Here is a 24155-nt window from a genome sequence, read left to right on the forward strand (position 1 = left end):
CGCTAAGCAAACATGCCAGGCCAGTCGCACTTGACAGAGAGACAAGCAGACATGCCAAGATGGTGGCCGTTTTATGCATACGTTCCTTTCAAAATTAATCACTCTGAGAACATTCCAGTTTTCCTACAAAAAAAAAAACAAAAAACCAGTCCCATTCTTTATTGACCACTATGATCATGTGTCATACTTTGAGGAAAACTGCTTTGGACTTTAATCAGTCCATCGCTCAGCCAGTTAACGTGTTCGGCGAGCACAGATTGTTATGTGTCAGATTCCAGGCATTCGGCTGAGAACAAGACAAAGCCCCCACGTTTAGGAGTTTGTGATCTATTGGAGGGGGTGCAGATGAGGATCCATTACGTTGTCCCCTGCTTCATTTCTCTTAGGCCTGCTCTAGTTTCCTTTAAGTCCTATGGGTGCTATCCCTAGCCGGTTTGGTTTGCTTGGAAGAGCCAAACTTGGAACTCCTTAACTTGAAAGCCCCCAGTGTGTGACAAGGCCCCTGACCGTAGCTCACTCAGTGGTAGTAACAGTGGCTTCTCTGCTACCGTGGTTGATTTTACTGGCTCTGCGAGGATCACTTTTCAGTAGAGAGACCGTGGTAACCTTAACGACTCTGAATGGAGTCACAATAGTGTTGTTTTGCCAAGTTCTTGTACAAGATAGACGGTCTGCCAATTGTGTGTGCTCCTGTGAAACTCATAAAGGTGGACGTGATCCATAATAGGAGTAAGAGTTTTTCCAGAGGTATTTTAGTTTGATTTTTGGGAAAACAAATGGTAAGCCAAAGCCTGGGATACAGCCTTCAAAGCCTTTAAGGGCAAATAATCCAGCAGAAGGGGGTTTAACCGTGTGAGATTCCCCTCCTCCTTCGTCCTAACACTGCCTACACCTTGCTTTAATGCATTGAGAACATGACGTGTGTCCCTCTATTCTCATTCAGGACCCTATGCTAACATGCACTGGAAACAAGGACTTTCTTCAACTAGCACCATCAGGTTTTCTCATTATTCCCCACACTGTGATTTCCAGAGGGAATGAATACCATCCTGGTTAGGTTGGTGTGTTTTTTTGGTTGGGGGCCCATCGATGCCTGCTTCATTCAGCCACCCATCTATAACCTGAGGGAAAGAAGAACACCCCTATATCTGACACTTGAGGATCTGTGGCCTTCTAAGTTCATTAGGGTGCCCACTTGGCACTGTGGTGGTTAATTTTACATGGCAACTCATCTAGGCTCTATGCTCATGTATTTGGTCAAGGCTTCTCAGCGTGTCTGTGAGGGTGTTTTTGGATGAGATCATCTGGTTATGATCTCATGGTTCACGAGTTCGAGCCCTGCATCGGGCTCTGTGCAGGCAGTGCGGAGCCTGCTTGGGATTCTCTCTGCCCACACCCTGCACATGTGTGTTCTCTCTCTCTCTCAAATAAACTTGAAAAGAAGATACTTAAACTTGTTATCCAACAAGACTTTTAGTGGCCTTAAGTCTGCCATGACATTACACTATGTTGCCAACTACTGGACATGTCCATTGATTGACTCACTGATTTATTCAGAAGAATTTGGACCGTCAGAACCCATTCTCCTCTCGATCAAACTGAGCACTTAATACCAGGAACTTTAAAATGAAATGTGACCTAATTGTTGGAAATTGTGCTCAAAGAAGGAAGTGGTGGTAATGTAGACTAGATAGTCTGTTCGTCTACCCAAGCTCCCATGTTCATGGATGGGGATGTATGTGGCTGGCAAAAGAGCTGATGTTCATAATCTTATACCCTGGATTGATTTCACTCAGATACCATCTTTTTCCTTGCTTTCTCTGTGGAAATCATCCAGAGAAAGTTGACTCTGTTCATTGACGTGTTACCTGTAGTGGTCACATTTTTTTTTTTCAAGGACTCAGCTTTCTTAGAGTGCCCACCATTCCACTGTCCTTCCCTTGTCATTACTATCAGAACAGAGCCTTGTTGCCACTGGTTGCTCTTGTTCTGATAGCGAGTGTTTACAAACCATTGGTCTGTTTACTCAAGTGTGGTCAGAAAAACAGTGACTCTAGGGGCGCCTGGGTGGCTCAGTCGGTTGGGCGTCCGACTTTGGCTCGGGTCAGGATCTCGCAGTTCGTGTTTCAGATTCTGTGTCTCCCTCTCTCTCTGCCCCTTCCCCGCTCATGCTCTGTCTCTCTGTGTCTCTCAAAAAATGAATAAACATTAAAAAAAGAAAAACAGTGACTCCAATCCTATTGATTCAACTTTATTTAACTTCCTAAGTGAACTGCTCAGGAATAAGTGTTTTCTATCTGGCTGGACTAAGCTGACCAGAACAAGGTTATATGGTTGAGTATCTATTTTAAAACCTTTGAAGATGATCGATTTCTAACTTTAAACACGTTCACAGATTAGCTAAGCATATAACCGCTCCATAGGTTACCTGGTCCCATATGTCATAGATTACCTGGCCACGTAATATCAGAACTTAGTCCCCATTTTGTCTCCCACTTTTGGAGAGCATTGATCTTCAACAGTAGTTCATCACCTTGGCTGTGCCTCTTGTGAGGTTTCAAAAAGTATTGTTTTCAAGCTTTGTGCTAAAGTTCCACCTCTGAATATTATGATTCAGTAGGCAGAGGAGGAGGCCCATTGATGTATAGTCATAATATCCTAGGTGATTCTGTTGTCGGACCGAACAGCTGACTGTTCTAGACCTTCCAAGTCTGGTTCCATCTGTCCACTGTATACAGATGATCAGCCATGTGGATTCTATCAATTGATACTCTAATATTAACTCTAGAGTAGAGCCCCTTACTAAAAGACACATGCGCTACATATTCCTAACAGAATTCAGTTGTAATGACTCACCACAGCTCACTAGCCAGAACACTCCCTTTTGTATCAATCATTGTTCCATTCCTGCTGGTCCCCTGCCATCCCTGGCACCACTGTTAACCTAACAGCTGGTCGGTATTAAGGAAGCTATCCCTATACACATATGAGGAGTTCCATAGCTAATGCTGGGCCCCTGGGGGAGGGAGTCAGGGAGATTTGTGAGTCTGGGCTTACCTCCAAACACAATGTACATTCTGCCTGCACCAGCTGCTGGAAGACCCCGACTTCTGAATCTCCAAGGTAACGAGAAGCTATCTTCAAGGTCTTCCTGCCCCATACATTCTACTCATGTTCATCTTGATCACCAAAACTCAAGATTCCCTTTTCCACCTTGGATCTCCAAATGTGTGTTAGAAGACGTTCTGGGCATCCGGTGGCATTAACATCAGCCCCTGGGAAGAGTCTGGGTCAAAGAGGTAGTTGGGGTAGTTGAGGTAGTTGCCACCAGGGGGTGGGCAAAGGGTCTGGGAACGCCCCCTAAGCCAAAGAAAGTGGTTGCAATAGCTTTTATTAAAAGCAACTGCCCCCTTGAGTTTTAGTGGGATGAGTCACTTAGATGCCACCTCCCACCTGCTCTCTTTCCCACCAGGAAGCGAGGGGTGGCACTACCCAGGGCAAACCCTAAGGTCCCTAGAACACTGCTGAGGTGCTATAGGAGGATTTTCTGGTGTGGTTTGGCTCTTGGTTTTGTTTTGTTTCCGAGAGCGGTAAAGCCCAAAGCTCAATTTGTTTTTGATTAGTTGCAATTGCTGCAAAGAGACCCTTTGTCTTGGGCAAAGCCAGGGAGGAATGTATAGAGCAGTAATGCAATCCCAGATACTTGATTGAGGGTCTGTAGTTAAGGCCAGCCGTGATAGGTGCAGACGGCTCTCTGTAGAGGGGACTGATGCCGTAAGTGTATAGGGCTGAGAATCAGGCTGGATTCAGAAGACAGGGTTTTGAAGGCATCTGGAATGATGGCTAAGGGGGCTCTGGGAATATAGGTGAGCCGTTTCCATCAGAGAGCCCGGGTTTCTGAATAGGGCCGAGTTATGGGGTTACATCTCTGTTTTCATGAGGTCCTGGCCAAGAGCTGTGTGTGTGTGTGTGTGTGTGTGTGTGTGTGTGTCTGTGTTTTGAATTTAGCTCTAAGAAGTAGAGCTAGGGAATCAGAGGCTCTCTTGTGGGCTTCCAGTGTTCCAAATTTTTTTTCTCTTAACAACTCAGACATTCTAAATCTCATGTGGAAGTATTCAGAAATACAATAACTGGAAAGACTTTAGTCAAGCCATTAACAGCTTGCTGGCACTAAATAAGGAAATGCGAGACGATCCCACTGGTACTGATGAACCTTTGTGTGGATTGCTAAACTTTTCCTGGTCACAGGAAGAGGCGGCCACCCGGTGGTCCTTCCCTGCCACATCTGTCTTCTGTGAATTTACAGCTCCGTGCGTACTAAAAGAATAATGAAAGTATCTTTTCTTTTTCTCATCAAGGTTCTGGGACCCACGTCTGCCCTCCTCCTTTGCCCCTCTCCCCTCAAGAAAGACGCTTCAAAGCATGTATCTAAGTTAGGAACGCTTCAAATTTTTAAGGAAATTAAATACAAATAAAACCCCTCAAGTATAGATCACAAAATCTATCATTGTGCCATCAAGTTCATTATATAATGACATAATCCTAGCAACCAATGGGTGAAATTTCAGCATTTAAATCCCAGTCATTGAAATGATGACATCACAAAGGCCAATGTATTAAATGCAACAGAACCATGGAGCTTCTTCAGTTTTTACTGACAGCACTAAAAACATTGTGCGCTAATTTAACTGCATACCTTGCCTTTTACTAAACCATTTTTATTGTGTTTCCCACACTAATTGTCAAGACATTGAAGGGCAGAAACCAGGCACAGGGAACATTGCTTTAGTACCAGCAAATTGATACACATCATGTCTCAGGGCCAAAATATTTTTCTCCCATTGCAAGAAGTATTCATATCTGACTCAATCTATATTTTGGAAATCATTCCACCGTTATTAAGAGTTCTAGGGTGGGGCGCCTGGGTGGCTCAGTTGGTTAAGCGTCCCACTTTGGCTCGGGTCATGATCTCACAGTTCGTGGGTTCAAGTCCCGCATCGGGCTCTGTGCTGACAGCTCAGAGCCTGGAGCCTGTTTCGGATTCTGTGACCCCCTCTCTCTCTCTCTGCCCCTCTCTGCCTGCTCACACTCTGTCTCTCAAAAAATAAACATTAAAGAAAAATTTTTTTTAAACTTCTGGGGTCTAAATTCAATGAAAAAATTATAATTTTTTTATTATACACCCACGTTTATAGGAAAAATTAGAATACCCAACTAAGCATAACAGAAAATAAAAGGAATCTTACTTAATTTAAGCTTAATTCCTTCCCAGAGTTAAGCCCTGTTAAAACCTTGGTGCACATTCTCTCAGGTCTTTTGCTATGTTTGTATGTATGTGTGAAGTCAGGTGACCAGTCATCCCAATTTGCCAACTGAAGAGTTTCCTGGGATATTGGGCTTTCAGTTTTACCACGGATCAATCCTGGGCAAACTGGTAGAGTTGGTCTGTGCAGGTGCCTCCGTGCACACGCACACATACGCAGTAATAAATAACACCGCTTTTATTAGAAACTGTGAATGCAAGGTCAACACTAAGTTCTTTACATGTGTTATCATTATCGTTAATTTTCAAGAGAGAAACTGAAACTAGGAGAGCGGTTGGGTCATATATGAGTGTCCTGTTCCATCCTAAAGGCGTTTTCCCTTTGGGACGGGGTATAGTAATGTCAACTCTTGGTCAGCCACCTGTGTACTTTTTTCTAGCTTGTCATTCCTGTTCTAATTTTACTTCTGGCTTTCTATAGACAGAAATTATAAAATTTTATGTGTCCGTGCTATCATTTTCCCTCTTTATGTCATGCTTAGAAAGTCTTTTTCTATCCTAAGCCCATATAAAGTCACTTAGAATATTTACTGGTTGTATTTAGAATTTTCTCCAGTTTTATCGAAGTATAGTTGATCTATAATGTATTATTTCTGGGTGAACAGCATGATGTGATATATGTATATATTGCAAAATGGTTATAAGGTTAGTTAACATCCGACATATCAATGGTTACAAGTTTTTTCTTGTGGCGAGCACTTTTAAGATCTACTTTCTTAGGAACTTTCAAATATCCATTATAGTATTGTTAATTGTGGTCACTATGCTGTACATAACATCTCCAGGACTTAATTATCTTATAACTGGAAGTTTGTGCCTTTTGACCACTTTCACAAATTTTGCCCTCCCCCCCACCCCCTGCCTCTGACAAACTCAATCTGTTCTGTGAGTTCAATTTGTTTTTATTTTAAGACTCCACATAGGAGTGAGATAATACATTATTTTTTTTTCTCTGTCTGACACAATTCATTTAGCATAGCGCTCTCAGGATCCGATCCATGTTGTCACAAATGGCATGATTTCATTCTTTTTTTATAGCTGAATAATACTCTATGGTGTATATAAACCACATTATCCATTCATTGGTCGATGGACACTTACGTTGTTTCCATATCTTGGCTATTGCAAATAATGCTGCAGTGAACCTGAGGCATAGATACCTTTTTGAGGTCGTGATTTAATTTCCTTCAGGTGAACAACCAGTAGTGGAATTGTTAGATAATTGTCCTAACAATTATCTATCTAACAATAGAAAAATTGTTCTATTTTTCACGTTTTGAGCAACCTCCATACTGTTTTTGCATAGTGGCAGCCCCAATTTACATCGTCACCAGTAATGCATGTGGGTTCACTTTCCTCCTCACGCCCACCACACTTGTTATTGTCTTTTTGATAATGGCCCTTCTAACAGGTGTGAGGTAATATCTCATTGTGCTTTTATTTGCATTTCCTGGGTTAACGATGTTGAGCACATTCTCATTTACCTGTTGGCCATCTGTGTGTCTTCTTTGGAAAAATGTCTCTTCAGATCTTCTGCCCATAGTTTAATCAAATTGTTGTTTCTTTTGACTATTAAAGTGTATGAAACCTTTATATATAAGGGATATATAAGGGATATTAATCCCTTAGTTACATGATTTGCAAATATTTTATCCCATTCAGTTGGTTGGCTTTTCATTTGTTGATTTCTTTTGCTATACAGAAGGTTTATGGTTTGATGTAGTCCCACTTGTTTATTTTTGTATTTATTATTGCCTTTGCTTTTGGTGTGAAATTAAAAAAAATCATTGCTAAGACCAATGTCAATAAGCTTATTCCTTATGTTTCCTTCTAGGAGTTTTATGATTTCAGGTCTTATGTCCAAGTCTAATCCATTTGGGGTTGATTGTTGTGTATGATGTAAAATGGAGGTCCAGTTTCATTCTTATGCATGTGACTGTCCAGTCTTACCATCACTATTTAGTAAAGAAACTAACTTCTCCCCCCTCGCTGTTTTTGGCTCCTTTGTCATAAATTGACCATACATATATGATTTATTTCTGGGCTCTCTATTCTGTTCTGATCTATGTATCTATTTTTATGCCAATATGATATGTTTGATGATAATAGCTTCGTAGGATAGTTTAAAATCAGAAAGTGTGATGTCTCCTGCTTTGTTCTTCTTAGCCAAGACCACTTTGGCTTTTCAGAGTCTTTTGTAGTTGCATATGAATTTTAAGTTTGTTTTATTTCTGTGAAAAATACCTTTGGAATTTTGATATGCATTGAATCTGTTGGTTGCTTTGGGCAATACTTATTCTTTCAATCTGTGAGCATTTATTTGTGTCGTCTTTTATCAATGTCTTACATTTTCAGTGGACAGATCATTACCCCCTTGGCTGAATTTTTTTCCTAGATATTTTAATCTTTTTGATGCAACTGTAAATGGAATTTTTAAAAATTTCTCTTTCTGATGAATCATTATTAGTATATGAAGCCCAACAGATTTTTTTAAGTTGATTTTGTAACCTGAAAAATTTGCTGAATTCACTTACTGGTTCTAACAGGCTTTTTTTGTTTTTTGGGTTTTTTTTAAGATAATATCCTATCATCCGCAACTTGAGATGGTGTTATTTCTCCCTTTCTGATATGAGTATCCTTTACTTATTTTTCTTGCCTAGTTGCTCTGCCTAGGAGTCACAGTGTTCTGTTGAATAAGAGTGGTGAGGGTAGACGTCCCGGTCTTATTCCTGATCTCTGAGGAAACCCTTTCAGGTTTTCATCGAGTAGAATGTTGGCTGTCGGCTTGTCACGTATGGCTTTTTTCTTTTTTTCATGTTGAGGAATGTTCCCTGTACACCCACAGAGTTTTTATCATGAATGGACACTGAGGTTGTTAAATGCTTTTTTCTGCATCTACTGAGACAGTCATCTAATTTTTATCCTTTGTGTTGTTAGAAGGGTGTATCACACTGATCTGCAGATGTTGAACCATCCTTGAATTCCAGGGATAAATCCCACTTGAACATTTGTTGAAGATTTTGCATCCATATTCATCAGGGACATTGGCCTGTAATTTTCTTTTCTTACAGTGTCCTTGTCTGGTTTTGATGTCAGAATAATACTGGTCTTGTAAAATGACTTTGGAAATATTCTCTCCTCTTCTATTTTGTGGACGAGTTTGAGAAGCATTGGTATTCTTTAAAGGTTTGATAGAATTCACCAGTGAAGCCATATGGTCTTAAATTTTTGTTCGTTGGGAGATTTTTGTTTACTGATTCCATCTCATTAATAGTAATCAGTGTGTTCAGATTTTATAAGAAGTTTCTACGTTTCTATACATTTTTCCATTTCTTCTAGATTGTCTAATTTGTTGGCATAATTGTTCATAGTAGTCTCTTACGATCTTTTGTATTTATGTGGTTTTACCTATAATCTCTTGGGTTTCTGATTTTGAACCCTGTTTTCTTTTTCTACCTTGATGACTCTAACTAAAGGCTTGTTAATTTTACCTTTTCAAAAGAAACAACTCTTAGGTTCAGCTCTTCTTTTGAATTTTTTAGTCTCTATTTCATTTACTTCTGCTCTGATCTTTATTGTTTCCCTTCATATCACCTAACTGTGAGGTTTAGTTTGCTCTTCTTTTTCTAGTTTCTTGAGGTGTAAAGTTCAGTTGTTTCTTTGAGATCTTTTTTGTTTCTTAACGTAGACACTTACTGCAATCAGCTTCCCTTTGAGAACTGCTTTTGTTGTATCCCATAAGCATTGGTATGTTGTATTTCCACTTTAATTTGTAGACAGTTTTTTTTTTTTTTGAGAGTGAGCGCACATGAGATGTGGAGGGGCAGAGGGACAGGGAGAGAGAGAAGATCCCAAGCAGAGTCCACACATAGGGCAGAGCCAAATGTGGGGCTCAATCCCACAACTGTGAGATGTGACCTGACCCAAAATCACAAGTTGGGCACTTAACTGAGCTGCCCAGGTGCACCTGTCTGTACATATTTTAACATTTCTCTTCTGATTTCTTTTTGGACCCATTGGTTGTTCAGAAGCGTGTTATATAACCTCCACACATTTGTTAGTTTTCTAGTATTTTCTTGTATTTGATTTCTAGTTTCATACCATTGTGGTCAGAAAAGATACTTGATAGGATTTCAGTCTTCCTAAATGTATTAAGACTTGTTTTGTGGCCTAACGCACGACCTATGTTGCATTATTTCCCATTGTGCTTGAGAAGAATGTGCATTTTGTTGCTTTTGGATGAAATGTTCTGGAAATGTATGTGTCCGTCTGGTCTAATGTGTGGATTCAGTCCAGTGTTTCCTTATTGATTTTCCATCTTGATGATTGTTGAAAGTAAGGTATTGAAGTCCACAACTATTACTGTATTACTGCCTAATTTTCTTTTCAGGTTTGTTATATCTGCCTTATATATTTAGGTGCTCCTATGTTGCATGAATAAATATTTACAAATACAAGTGTATAATGTATAAATATGCAAATACAGTGTAAATAAAAATGTATATAATTATATACAAAAATACATATCTAAATATATAATTACATATGACGTATGTATATATACAATTATATACATATATATAATATATATAATATAAATATTTACAAATGTTATATCCTCATTGGATGTTAATCCTCGTTGGATTGACCCCTTTATCATTATATAATGACCCTGTTTGTCTCTGGTTAGTCTTTGAAAGTCTATTTTATCTGGTGGAAGTATAGCTACTGTTACTATTTTGTAGTTATTTTCTGGCTGTTGTACAATTCGTCTGTTCCTCCTTCTCTTGCTCTCTTCCTTTGGTACTGGATGACTTTTCTGTAGTGGTATGCTTAGATTCCTTTCTCTTTACCTTTTGTGTATCTGTTACAGGTTTTTGCTTGGCGATTACCATGAAGCTTCTATAAAACATCTTATTTTAAGCTGATAACACCTTTATTTAGAATGCACATTGAGGCTTTACATTTTTGCCCTCCTCCATGTTATATGTTTTGACGTCACAGTATAAATTATAAATCACTTTATGTTGTGTGCCCTGTCGCAAAGGATGTAGGTAATAGTTTTATTTTTTAACCTTCATGCCAGGTTGATATGCTAATTACCCACCAAGATGACGTTAGAGTATTCCAAATTTATATTGACCTTTACCAATGTGATTTATACTTTCATGGGTTTTCTTGTTACTAATTAACATCCTTTTGTTTCCACTTGAAGAAGTCCCTTTACCCTCTCTTGTAAGGCCAGCCTAGTGGTGATTAACTTGTTGCATTTGTCTGAAAAACCTTATCTTTCCTTAAATCATGAAGGACATCTTTTCTTGGTAGAGTATTCTTGGTTGGAATTTTTTTCTTTCAGCACTTTGAATTCTGCTACACCCTTCAGCTTATGGGGGTTCCCTTAGATGTAACAAGTTGTTTTTGTCTTACTACCTTAAAGATTCTCTCCTTGTCTTTAATTTCTGCAAGTTCATTACATGTGTCTCTCTGTATTCATCTTAACTGGAACACTCAGGCTTCTTGGTTATGGATGTATGTTTCTTTCCCCTGGTTAGGGATGTTTCAGCATTTTGCCTCTTCTTATTCTGTGACTCCTATAATGCAAACACTGGTCTGCTTGATGTTGTTCTGTGAGTCCCTTAATCTACATCTTTTTCATTCTTTTTTCTTTTAGCTCTTCCACTGGGTGAATTCCATTGCCCCATGTATGAATTAAAAGATCCCTTTGTTCCATTTCATCTATTCTGCTGGTGGACCCCATTTGTTGAGTTTTCAGTTCAGCTATTTTGTTTGGTACTTGCTTATATCTCTTTGTGGACATTCTCACCCTATTCATGCATTATTCTCCCAAGGTTACTGAGAATCTTTATGACCATTATTTTGAACTCTTTCTCAAGCAAGTCACCTGTCTCCATTTCATTAAGGTCTGTTTCTTGAGTTTTATCTTTTTCTTTTGTTTGCAACATACTCCTCTGTTTCTTTATTTTTCCTTGACTTTCATTGTGGTTTCTGTGTATTAGATAAAATGGTCACCACCCCCAGCCTTGAGAGAGTGTTCTCCTATAGGAGATGAACCTTACCATGCAGCCCTGCCCTAGCTCCCTAGCTCCCTAGCTCTTGGGTTTTCCTCTGAACATTGTGATTGCCCAAGTTGCCTTTGTTCTTAGTCGAGGGTGTGACAGTAGTCGAGGGTGTGACAAGACTTTTCAGCGTCCAAAAGGGAAGGGTCTGAACACCTAGATGCAAGCTGATGAGACGCTGGGCTGTAGGCGGCATTTCCTTTAATAAAGTTTTTTTTTTTAAATTCATGTATAGTTGACACACAATGTTACATTAGTTTTAGGTGTACAACATAGTGATTTGACAAGTTTACACGTTATGCTATGCTCACAAGTGTAGATACCGTCTGTCACTGTGTCGCACTGTTACAATATCCTTGACTATACTTTCTACGCTGTGCCTTTTATTCCCATGAACTGTCCATTCCATAACTGGAAGCCTGTATTTCCCACTCCTCCTCACTCATTTCGCCCATCCCACCACACGTCTTCCCTTCCAGCGACCATCAGTTTGTCTTCTGTATTCAGAGGTGTGATTCTGCTTTTTGTTTATTCATTTGTTTTTTTAGATTACACGTAGGAGTGGAATCACGGGGACTTGTCTTTCTCAGTCTTATTTCACTTAGCATAATATCCTCCGGGTCCATCCACGTTGTCACAAATGGCACAATCTCATCCTTTCTTATGGCTGCGTCATATTCCATTGTACATACGCACATCTTCCTTATCCATTTGTCTATTGATGGAAATCATGCCATGCGTCTTTTCTGACCACAAAGGTATGAAACTAGAAGTAGATCACAAGGAAAAACTGAAAAAAATACAAACATGTGGCGTCTCCACAACATGGTGCTGAACAGCCAATGGGTAACAAAGCAATCAAAGAAGACATAAAAAACCAAACACACGGAGACAGATGAAAATGAAAACACAGTGGTCCCCAGTCTCTGGGACACAACAAAAGCAGTTCTAAGAGGGGAACAGATAGCAATAGGCAGCAACTTTCAAAGTTCACAAGTAGAGCTCTTTCAGGGAAGGACTGGGAGATAGGTGTTTCTGTCTGCCCCCTCTGCGTTGAGCGCTGGGGTGGGGGGATAGCCAGTTTTTTTGTTTGTTACAGTCCTTTGGAATCAAGCGCTATGCCCTGTGGGTGGCAGCTGCTAAAACTGGCTGAAGCAGGGCCCACAGATGGTGTCCACCGACCTCCCCGTTTCTGGAGAAGATTGCCATCAAGGGCCCAAAAAGATGGTGTCCACCGACCGCCCCAGTCTCTGCAGAAGTTTGCAGTCAATGCCTAGCTTTGTATTAATTTAGAAGTCTGAACCTCAGGATGAAGCTTTTAAGAGGAGCAGGTAGGCCTCTTTGGTGGCAAGACTGGGAGATAGGCATTTCGGCCTACTGCCTCTGTGCTGAGCCACCTGTGCCCTGGGAGGACAGCCACAGTGACTCCTTGTGATCCTGCTCATTGGCTATATATAGCCTCGTGGGTCTTGTGGACCCAGCACCACCGGTTCTCAGAGCCGGGTGTCTTGGGGGCCCTTCTCTCTGGCGGAAGTCTTAAAAATTGGGGCACTAGTTGTTCGGTCCAACCTTTCACTCCTAAGAGAGAAGCTGGGATTTGTGAGTTCCTTCCCAATTGCATGTTACTGTACCAAGGGGTAGGAGTTACTCAGCTGGTTTCTGGATTTCCTTGAGAGAGAGTTGATTCATATCATGGCAGATAGGTTGTGTTCATGGAAGGAGAAGGCTCCTGTCTCTCCATCTTGAAGTGGATCCCTTACGAGGACTCTCCTGTCACGTGCATTTGAATATATTTTATTACTAGGTGTGAGGTAGGAACACAACTACTTTTTTCCCCCTCACATGGATACATGTTGACACATAAATCATCCACCCTTCTCCCATGTCTGAAACACCGCATCTTCACCACACACATACGTATGCGTGTTTGTGCCCTCATGAACTCATTTCTGCAAGCTCTGTTTGACTACATTCATCTCTCTGCTGCTGGGTCTGTATCACACTGTTAATTATCATAGTTGGGTTTTTTTTGATGTTTATATATTCATTTTGAGGGAGAGAGTGAGAGTGAGAGGGGCAAGGTGGGGAGAGAGAGAGAGAATCTCAAGCAGACTCCATGCTCAGCGGGGAGCCCGACGTGGGGCTCAATCTCCCGAATCGTGAAATCATGATCTGAGCTGAAATCAAGAGTCGGATGCTTAACCAATGGAGCCACCCAGGTGCCCCTCATTATCATGTTTCTATTATGAGGACAGCTGGGCAGAAGTGTTAATTGATCCCAACCCTAATGTAGGAAATATGAGAGTAAATATGGATCAATAGATAACAAGTGAGCCATGGAAGAATGTTTCCAATGCAGCCTGGTTTGTTGGTTTCAGTAGGAGGAACACTGTGTATTTCAAGAGATGTGTTGATGTTTTAAAGTTCCCATAGAGACAGACTGCGGAGACCCACAATGGGGTTTTACCTTGCAAAGTTCTTAAAAGAAGTAACAGACAACTTTCAGTCTCATGTCTGTTTTATTGCTGCACAGCACTGTCTGATCTGCTGGTGTTCTCTCACAATGAGCATGCTGAGACAGTTCCCTCTTCTTTCTTCTCTTTCTTCTTCCTTCTCTCCTCCTCTTCCCCAGCCCCCCCTCCTTCTGTAAGCAGTCTTTATGCCCACCACAGAGCCCAACACGGGGCTTGAACTCACAACGCTGATACCAAGACCTGAACTGAGGGGCACCTGGGTGGCTCAGGCAGCATCTGACTTGGGCTCAGGTCATGATCTCACAGTTCGTGGGTTTGAGCCCTGCATTGGGCTCTGTGCGGACAGCTCAGAGCCTGGAGCCTGTTTTGGATTCTCTGTCTGTCTCTCTCTCTCTCTGCCCCTCCCCTGCTCATGCTCTGTCTCTCAAAAATAAATAAACATAAATAAAAAAAAAAAAAGACCTGAGATCAAGAGTCAGACTCTTAACCCACTGAGCCACCCAGATGCCCCATACTTCACTCTTTCTAATTAAGTTCCATGTCTTTTCTGGTTAAATAAGGAAGTTTGAAGGGATGGAAAGGACAGAACAGCAACAAGAAAACTGTGGGAAAGAAACAGCTGTAATTGTAAGGGTCTCACAAAATGTTGCATTTTGGTCCCATTTTCAAGTGGCTCAGTGGAGTCATTCACGTTTTCCTTTTTGTCTTTATGATATTAACAGTAAAGATAAAAAAGGAAATATCAGGGACACTACTTAACTGTAATGATAAATGTTTTTCCTCAGTTAGTGATGCTGTTAAATACCTCAACTGGTTTTATCGGTTGGCTCGTTACATATAGTTTAAAGCACTGAGAAAAAAGACAAGTTACCCCTCCTTTTGCTATAATTTTTTAGTGGCCACAAATTCATTTGTCAACAAAAACATGCTTGGCCTGTTTGCAATTTGCTTTGTCTGTAAACAAATGATAAACATAGTTGGAAAGGCTTATCAGGTTTTAATCAACAGGACAATTGTTCTGTGGTCTAGTCCTTGAGAATGTACACCATTCCCCCCCCCTTTAGTTACAGTGTTACAGTGTTCAAGCAAAGGCCTCAAAAATAGCCAACTGCCAGACAAAGACCTTCTAAATTCAGGCTTTCTTGGGGTTTGTAATCCACTCCATGCATCCTGAGAACTTAATTTAGTTCATAAAGATTGCAGTGAGCAAACCAGCTTTCAAAGTCCAACGTAAGTGAAAGATATAAGACCTGTATCAGGTTGTTCCATCAGTGCAGAATAATCAAAAGGGCAGATCTTCCATAATCAGTAGAAATCTGCAATACACCATTGGTTCTCAGATTATATGGCAAAACTCTGCTACGAGAATGCCCCAGACTGAATGTTTCTATCCCTCCGAAATTTGTATGTTGAATCCAACTCTCCAAGGAAATGATATTGGGAAGTGGGGCCTTTGGGAGGTGTTTTGGTCGTGAGGGCAGCGCCCTCATGAGTGGGATGAGCGCCCTCATCAAAGAGACCCCACAGAACTGCCCTGCCCTTTCCACCAGGTGAGAACACAGCAGAACGAAGGCTGTCTGTGAGCCAGGAAGCGAGCTCTTACAGACACTGAGTCTGCCAACACCTTGATCTTGGGTTTGCCGGCCTCCAAAACTGTGACAAATGAATTCTCATTGTTTATAAGCCGCTCAACTCTGGTGCTTAGTTATGGCAGCCCACATGGACCCAGACAGACACGTCAGCCTCCGACTTGGCAATATCTTTGTCACATGCCCTTTTTAAAAGTTGGGAATTTCTTCTGTGATGTCATTTATCAATTCACTTAGCAAATGTTTCTCAAGTGCCCGAGGTGTGCCGGACACGAGGTGGACGCATAGAACAAAAGTAGGTAGAAGGTCCTTCAAGTCACAAGGCTTACTTTCTAGAAAGGAAAGACAGACCATAAAAATCATAAAACCAGGAAAGACCTCGCATACCAAATGGTAAAAAGTGGTGTGGAGAAAAGGAACACGAGGGAAGGGAGATAGCAAATGCCTGGTCAGCAGTTGGTAGGGGGGTGTCGATAATTGATTTAGAGCTGATAGGAGGGCCTCACGGATAAGATAGCGTGTGAAGAATTGGAGGAATTGAGAGAGTGAGCCGTGTGGGTATCTTGGGGAAGAGCGTTCCCAGGAGAGAGAGTGGGGGGCCCACAGGCCATGCCCAGTGGATCTGGAGCACAGGGAAGCAGTGTGGATGGAGTTTGGGAGGAGAGGCCCGGAGGTGAGGTGGGACTGACAGGAGGGGATGAGGGGCTGTGCAGCGTAGGGGACTTCCAGGCCGTGGAAGGGTGTTGGTTTCCACGTGAGTGAGATGGGAAGTCTTTGGGGGATTTTGAGTGGAGGCATGACTGTTGGCTCTGACCTTAACAGGATGCCTCGGCTCCTGTATTGAAAATAGATCCTAGGAGCGCCTGGGTGGCTCTGTTGGTTGAGTGTCCAACCCTTGATCTTAGGTCATGATCTCATGATGGTGAGATCGAGCCCCATGTCGGGCTCCGTGCTGAGAGTGCGGAACCTGCTTGGGAGTCTCTCTCTGTCTCCCCCTGCCCCTCTCAAAATAATTTTTTTTTTTTTAAAAGAAAATAGATCCTGATGAGTCAAGGTAGGGGATGCAGAGGTCCCATTTGGAGGTTTTTGCAATAATCTAGGAAGAAGGTCATGGAGATACAAAGAAGCGATTACCTTCTGGATATATTTTTAAGGCACAGCCAACAGTGTTTGCTCATGAGCTGGAGGAGAGGAATGAAGACAGTGGGAAGGGTGTTGGGCTGAACAGCTGAAAGAAGGGAGTTTAGCTAACAAACAGCAACCATGCTTATCTCACTGATGGCTCTGGCTACGTCTCTGGGTTTCTTTTACTTTGGGCCGCACCACTCTACTGATTCCATTTTGTTTTCTTTTTAATTAAAAAACTGAAAGAGCAGTTTTAGGTTAACAGAATAATTCAGCAGAAAGCACAGAGATTTCCCATGTGCCCTCTGCTCCCCATCATGCGCTGTGTCCCCCACTATCAACATGCCCCCGCCCCCAGAGTGGGACATTTGTTAGGATTGATGAACTTACACTGACACATCAGAATCACCCGAAGTCCATAGTTTCCGTTAGGGGTTCACTCTTGGTGTTGTATATTCTGTGGGTCTTGACAAACGTATCCACCATTGCAATATCCTGCAGAATAGTTTCACTGCCCTGAAAATCCTCTGTGTTCTGCCTATTGTTCCCTGCCTGTGAACGCCTGGCAACCATTGATCTTTTTATTGTTTCCAGTTTTGCCTTTTCCAAAATGTCCCATAGTTGGAATCCCAAACTAGGTACGTTTTTCAGATTGGTTTCTTACACTGAGCAACAGGCGTTTACATTTCCTCCATGTCTTTTCATGGCTTGATAATTCACTCCCTTTTTTGGGCTATTAGAATATTCTATGGACTGTTACCCTACGACCCAGCAATAGCACTGCTAGGAATTTCCCCAAGGGATACAGGAGTGCTGATGCATAGGAGCACTTGTACCCCAATGGTTATAGCAGCACTTTCAACAATAGCCAAATTCTGGAAAGAACCTAATTGTCCATCAGTTGATAAATGGATAAAGAAGTTGTGGTTTATATATACACTGGAGTACTACTTGGCAATGAGAAAAAATGAAATATGGCCTTTTGTAGCAACGTGGATGGAACTGGAGGGTATTGTGCTAAGTGAAATAAGTCAGGCAGAGAAAGACACATATCCTATGTTTGCATTCATATGTGGATCTTGAGAAACTTAACAGAAGACCATGGGGGAGGGGAAGGAAAAAAACATTACAGAGAGGGAGGGAGGCAAACCATAAGAGACTCTTGGATACTGTGAACAAACTGAGGGCTGATGGAGGGTGGGGAAGAGGGGAAGGTGGGTGATGGGCATCGAGGAGGGCACCTGTCGGGATGAGCACTGGGTGTTGTATGGAAACCAATTTGACAATAAATTTCATATTAAAAAAATATTCTTTAGTCTGGATGTCCCACAATAAATTTATTCATTCACCTACTAGAGGTTATGTGGGTTCCTCCCAAGTTTTGGCAATTATGAATAAAGCTGCTATAAACATCCCTGTGCAGGTTTTGGGGTAGACACAGCTTTTTGACTTTTTTGGGCAAATACCAAAAAGTGTGATTCCTAGATCACATAGTGAGATGTTGTTTAGTTGTGTAAGAAACCGGCCAAACTGTCTTCCAAGCTGACTGTACCATTTTGTGTTCTTGCTCACAGTGGGTGAGTTTGTGATGTTCCACATCCCCGCCAGCGTTTGGTGTTGTCTGTGGGTTGGCTTTTGCCCATTCTAGTAGGTGTTCAGCAGGATCTCATTGTTGCTCTGTTTCTTTTGTCAACGGTTGCCAAAAGTCTGTTTCTAAAACATAAACCGGCCTTTCCCAAAGACCTGATCCTCCTGGATCACTGAGGCCTTTTGGACTTCCTCTCAGATTTTAGAAACAGCTGCTTGGGTCTCAGATCAGACGAACCAAGAAACAAGGCTCTGTATCGGGCGTTGCTAGTGGCCAAAATCATCTGAGACCCAGAGCCTACCGGTCATAGCTTCCATACACTTGGCTCTCTTTGTGGCCGTTGGTGTCTGTGAATGGCCCTGGGACTCTGTTAGTTTCTTTTTTTTTATATGAAATTTATCGTCAAATTGGTTTCCATACAACACCCAGTGCTCGTGCCCATCACCCCCCTTTCCCCTCCCTCCCACCCCCCATCAACCCTCAGTTTATTCTCAGTTGTTTTTTTTTTTTTTTTTTTTTTAAATTTTTTTTTTCAACATTTATTTATTTTTGGGACAGACAGAGACAGAGCATGAACGGGGGAGGGGCAGAGAGAGAGGGAGACACAGAATCGGAAACAGGCTCCAGGCTCCGAGCCATCAGCCCAGAGCCCGACGCGGGGCTCGAACTCACGGACCGCGAGATCGTGACCTGGCTGAAGTCGGACGCTTAACCGACTGCGCCACCCAGGCTCCCCTATTCTCAGTTTTTAAGAGTCTCTTGTGGTTTGCCTCCCTCCCTCCCTCTCTTTTTTTTTTCTATGTGAGTTTCTAAATCAGATCATTCCCTTTGCCATGACTTGCTGTACCCTCTCTCTGCATAGTCTGTCAGAGTGCATCAACATTTCAGCCGTCATACTGAGGCTACTAAGTCTCAAATTTGCACCTGCAACCCTAAATTCTAGCCTAACTTCTCACCTAAATTCTAGCTCTGTGTTTCTAGGTACCTAGAGAATATCCCCCTCACGTGTGTCTCTCTCTCTATGTCCCTCTCGGGGTCTCTGACGTTGTATCTCTCTGGGGTGTGCGAGTGATAGTCTTGTGTGTTCATCTCTTTTCCTCACTTCCCCCCTTAAGCGCATCCATGGGTCTTCCCCCATCAGAGTGTATCCACTGATAGGACAGTCCTCATCCCGGCTACTTGCACCCTAATCCAGATGAGGAGCTACCCAGAGTCCTGCGGTTGCTCCCCACCTGGTCCCTCACCCTCACTGTTGCTCCTTTATGATACATCCCCATAGAGCAGCCAGAGTGACCTATTTTCCCCAGCTTTCTTCGGAGGTAACTGACATATTGTATCAGTTTAAGGTGTACAACATGTTGATTTGACAACAGAATGAATGGTCTTTTTCATTTTATCTATGTGTCTGTTGTTGTTGTTGTTGTTGTTATTATTATTATTATTTGTAGAGTGTGAACAGGGGAGAGGGGCAGAGGGAGAAAGAGAGAGAATCCTAAGCAGACTCCACACCGTCAGCACAGAGCCCAAGGCAGGGCTTGATTCCACGACCCTGGGATCGTGACCTGAGCCAAAACCAAGAGTGAGCCACTCAACCGACTGAGCCAGCCAGGCACCCCATGAATGAGTGATCTTTTAAATTCAATCCTGTCACGTCCTTGCCTCACGTTTTCCAGTACCCCATCGCTGTCAGAGTGAAGTTCCAACTTTTCACCGTGACCCGAAACTCTGTGTTATCTCCCCTCTGCCCACCTTCCCTAAACTGATCCCCTACCCTTATCCCTCTCAGTGCCAACGTTCCAACACGCAAAGCTAGTTCCCACCACAGGGCCTTTGCAGTTGCTGTTCCCTCTGCCTAGAATGCCTTCCCAAATGCTTCCTTCACTAGCTCATCCTTGTCATCCAGCTCTCAGGTTTCCCTGATCTTCCAAGGTGATGGGGTTACCACCCATCAGTCCCATCCACACTCTACCGCATTTCCTAGTTTTATTTCCTATATGACATTTATAAATTACTATGGGTAATTATCTTATGTGCCTACGTGTCTGCAGTCTGCCTCTCTGCAGCAGAGTGTAAGCTCCCCGAAGACAGCATTCTTGTTTTAACCCCCACTGGGGCTGGAGCTTAGACCAGCCTTTGGCACATTGTGGGAGATCAAAACATATCTGCTGAACAGATATATTTGAAACGCACCACTTCCCTCCAGTAACTCCTCATCCAATTTTTTTCCATCTGATTCCAAGTGATTTTCTTCCTTCTGCATTTTCCCAATCCTCTACGTAAAAATTTTGGAGTCTTCCCCATTGCTTCCTTTTTATTTGTTCCCCGTGTTCCATACAACCCTCAAAGCAATTCCTGTCGATCTTTCTTTCCTGTGATTTTTTTTTTTTTTTTTTCAGATTCCTCCTTCCCTTCCCTAGTCATGGCCCATATCATCGATCTGTTTTTCCATCTTTGGTCTTTCTATATTTTCCCAACATTCTGGAGAGTTAGGCCAGACATGTTTCTAAAAATTTGTTTTCAAATGTTATGCCCAAATAGGGTACATTCCTTTTAGGAGTTGGAGGCAAGTACAAAAATATCACTCTGTACAGTTGTTGCTAAGTAGAAGCATAAAGAAGTGTATGTGATTAGCTATTAGAGTCACTGATCAACCGGGAGATCTTATGTATGTATTTTGCTGTTGAAACTGGTATCCTTGAATTGTATCCAGAAACTACCCATTTAAATTTAAACTAGTAGATGTGTCCTTGGTAATCTGGTGGTTTTTAATTCTGAACTAATAATTGCACAAGCCAATATTATTAAGTCTTTAAAGTAGAAATTTTTTAATTTTTTAATTTTTTTTTAATGTTTATTTATTTTTGAGACAGAGACAGAGCGTGAGCAGGGGAGGGGCAGAGAGAGAGGGAGACCCAGAATCCGAAGCAGGTTCCAGGCTCCGAGCTGTCAGCACAGAGCCCAATGTGGGGCTCGAACCCACGAACGGGGAGATCATGACCTGAGCTGAAGTCCGACACTTAACCGACTGAGCCACCCAGGCGCTCCTAAAGTAGAAATTTTTAAACAGTGAAATCTGGTTTCCCTGTCTAGCATTGTCCGTGGGACTCATTGCTTTGACTCTAATTGACCAGTTCCAGTGATTAAGATGAAAAAATTCTTTGGCTTGGAGAATGATAGCCGTAGGTGTTATTAGCTTGCTATAATGTCCTTTTGGCAAGGCAGAGTTTTTATTTATTTTTTATTTTTTATTTTTTTACTGGTTGCTTGCTCCCCAAGGGATCAGAAATTTGGTCTCCCATTCAGATCTCTCACAAGGACCTGTTGGCTGTACCTGAATGGTACTGAGTTTCAGTGCAGGTAGATTTCCCAAGAAAAGTTAGGGAATTGACATTGTCATTTATAAATCAAGCTCTTGTGAAGTTGGCTTGGGTGAAGTGATCTCACAGGAGTTCACACCTGGCTTAAGTGATCAGTTTGCAAGGCTGGATGTTCAGTCTGTATTTGGTCCAGACACTCCCTCAGATGGTTGTGAGAAGCTGTTCCTTTGGCTGCTCCCAATGGCCCACATCCCCGACACTCACGTCCTGATGTAGTCCCCTTGCTCACCGTCTCTGCACTTGGCCATGTGTCTAACCTTGGCTGTTGCAACAGCAGCTAATGAAACGTGAGTGGAGACCTGCCGGGTGGCCAGCCTACAGCAGCTCAGCCACACAAGCAAGGCCATTGGGAATTTCCCCCCATCCCAGGGTCCCCGTCCTGAGACATAGTTTTCCTTTCTTGAAACACCTTTGGCCTTTCTACCCTAGTTTCAATTGCATGTCCTTGACATACAAATAATAATAAGCATAATACAGCCTTTATGCAGCATTTGCTATGCACCAAGCACAAAGATCACTGGTTTATGATGTGTGATAATAATTCTGGGGTAGTATAAATCTCAAAAGTTTTTTTTTTTTTTTTTAAGTTGATTTATCTTGAGAGAGAGACAGAGGGCGCTCAGGAGCGAGCAAGTGATCGGGGAGGGAGCAGAGAGAGAGGGAGAGAGAGAGAGAGAATCCCAAACAGGCTCAGAGCCTGGCATGGGGCTCGAACTCATGAATTGCGAGATCGTGACCTGAGCTGAAATCAGGAGTCGGTCGCTTAACTGACTGAGCCACCCAAGCACCCCAAATGTCAAAAGGTTTTAACTCCCCCCAACCCTGCCACACCCCGAATCACTGGCTTAAACCATAGTTTGCCAAATGTTCCTTTCCTATCCTTCAACAAATTCTTCGCTAGAGTAATTAATTCGGCAAATGCTTACTGATTTCCCACTATGTGTTAAACCCTGGTGATACAGTCGTGAACAAAACAAGCAAACATCCTTGTTCTCATTGAGCCTACATTCTGTTGGGGAAATATAGGTAAGTGTATCAGTTGGCCTTAGAGTTAGTTATGTGGTGGTAACAACGTTCAAAAACAATGATGACATTTATATTATATGGCCTTCACAGGCTGGCTGCTGTTTCTGTGAGGCTTGGGATATATGGATAAAGAGAATTTCAAGAAAAGGGAAAGCAAGTGCAAAGGTCCTGAGGCAGGAATGTGCATGGTAGTTTGAAAACAGCAAAGAGGCCAGTTGTGGCGGGAACATCTGAGGGTCTCTGTAGGGTGGTCATAGGAGTAAGATCAAAGAGGAAATGGGGGGTTATGGGTACAGATCATATCTGGCAGTATTAGCCGGTGTAAGGACTTAAGCTTTGATTCTGAAGAAGAAAGGTGACCCTTGGAGGGTTGTGAACAGGAAACTGACATGATCTGAACTGCATTTTAATAAGATTGTTCTGCCTGCTGTGTTAAAAATAAGATGTCGTGGGGGCAAGACTGGGAGCCGCGATATAAGTGGGGAGGAAGGCTTTTTGGAATAATCCAGCAACAGAGCATGCTGGCTTGCACCCAGAATGAAAACGGTGTGGTGGTGAGAAGTAGTTGGATTATGGACATATTTTGAAGGTAAAACTGACAGGCTCCTTTGTTGGTTTGATTGTGTGTGTGGTGGGGGGGTGGTGGTGGTGGAGGTTAAGAATAATTTTAAGAGTCTTTAACTTGCAGCTCACTTAAAATGAATCTAGTCTAAAGCTTGAATTTCAAACTCAGTGTCAGTCTCCCCTCCCTCCATTCCCCACCCTTACTGGGACTCTGCCTACTTGGACGAGGGGTGAAGGGGGTGCTGGGGGTGATCCTCCTATGTGCCGGGCAAGCAGGGAAGAGAGGGGAAGGGACGGAACCCGAAGGTCCTGCAGCCCCCTCTTGGCTGACGCTATTCCTTTCCTGGGTAACCCTAACCTGCCATCGATTCTCCCACTCAGGGGTGCCCAGTGGTGTTGTCTCAAGGGGAGGGGGGCACGGATGAGCTGTTGACAGCGCTCTGAGGGGCCCCCTTCCGCAGTTCTCTGATGTGTGAGATGCTCTGCTCCCTGGGCTGCCGTCCCAGCGAGGCCACCTGGAAATAATTCCAGCCCAACTTCTCCCCCTAGTGCCCCGAATCAGTAGGAATGAAAGTGGTTCCAGTGTCGGGTCGCAGCTTCCCTTCCCTCCTGTTCAGGACAGCTTAAGAACCTGCTCCCGGGACCGCTGTCAGAGGAGGTCTTTCATCGTCCTATGCACCCCCTGTTACAAAACATGTTTCTCCTGATGCCTTTCATTTGGTTTCAGGGAGGGGAGCCTCCCTACCCACTCCCAAACCTGATCTGAGGAGGAAATGCCCTCTGAATATTGAACTCCCGCAAGGATGACCGCCCCAGAGACCCTCTCTGCTCCTCCCCTTCCTCTTGCTTTCTCGCACAAAGGAAGGAGGTTGGTGGTGGGAGAGTGGCCAGTGAAGCCGTGCAGCACTGCTGACGTGGGAAAACCAGTATCAGACTCTTTGGGGTCAAGATGGCAGAGAATTTATTACAGAAGGAAGGGTGCTCATTGGTTTGGCCTCCTGCCCCTGGAGAC

The sequence above is a fragment of the Lynx rufus genome, unplaced genomic scaffold, assembly GCF_022079265.1.
Source record: "Lynx rufus isolate CCGP_SWC_20201006 ecotype Redwood Valley unplaced genomic scaffold, mLynRuf1.p SCAF_7, whole genome shotgun sequence".
Taxonomy (NCBI): domain Eukaryota; kingdom Metazoa; phylum Chordata; class Mammalia; order Carnivora; family Felidae; genus Lynx; species Lynx rufus.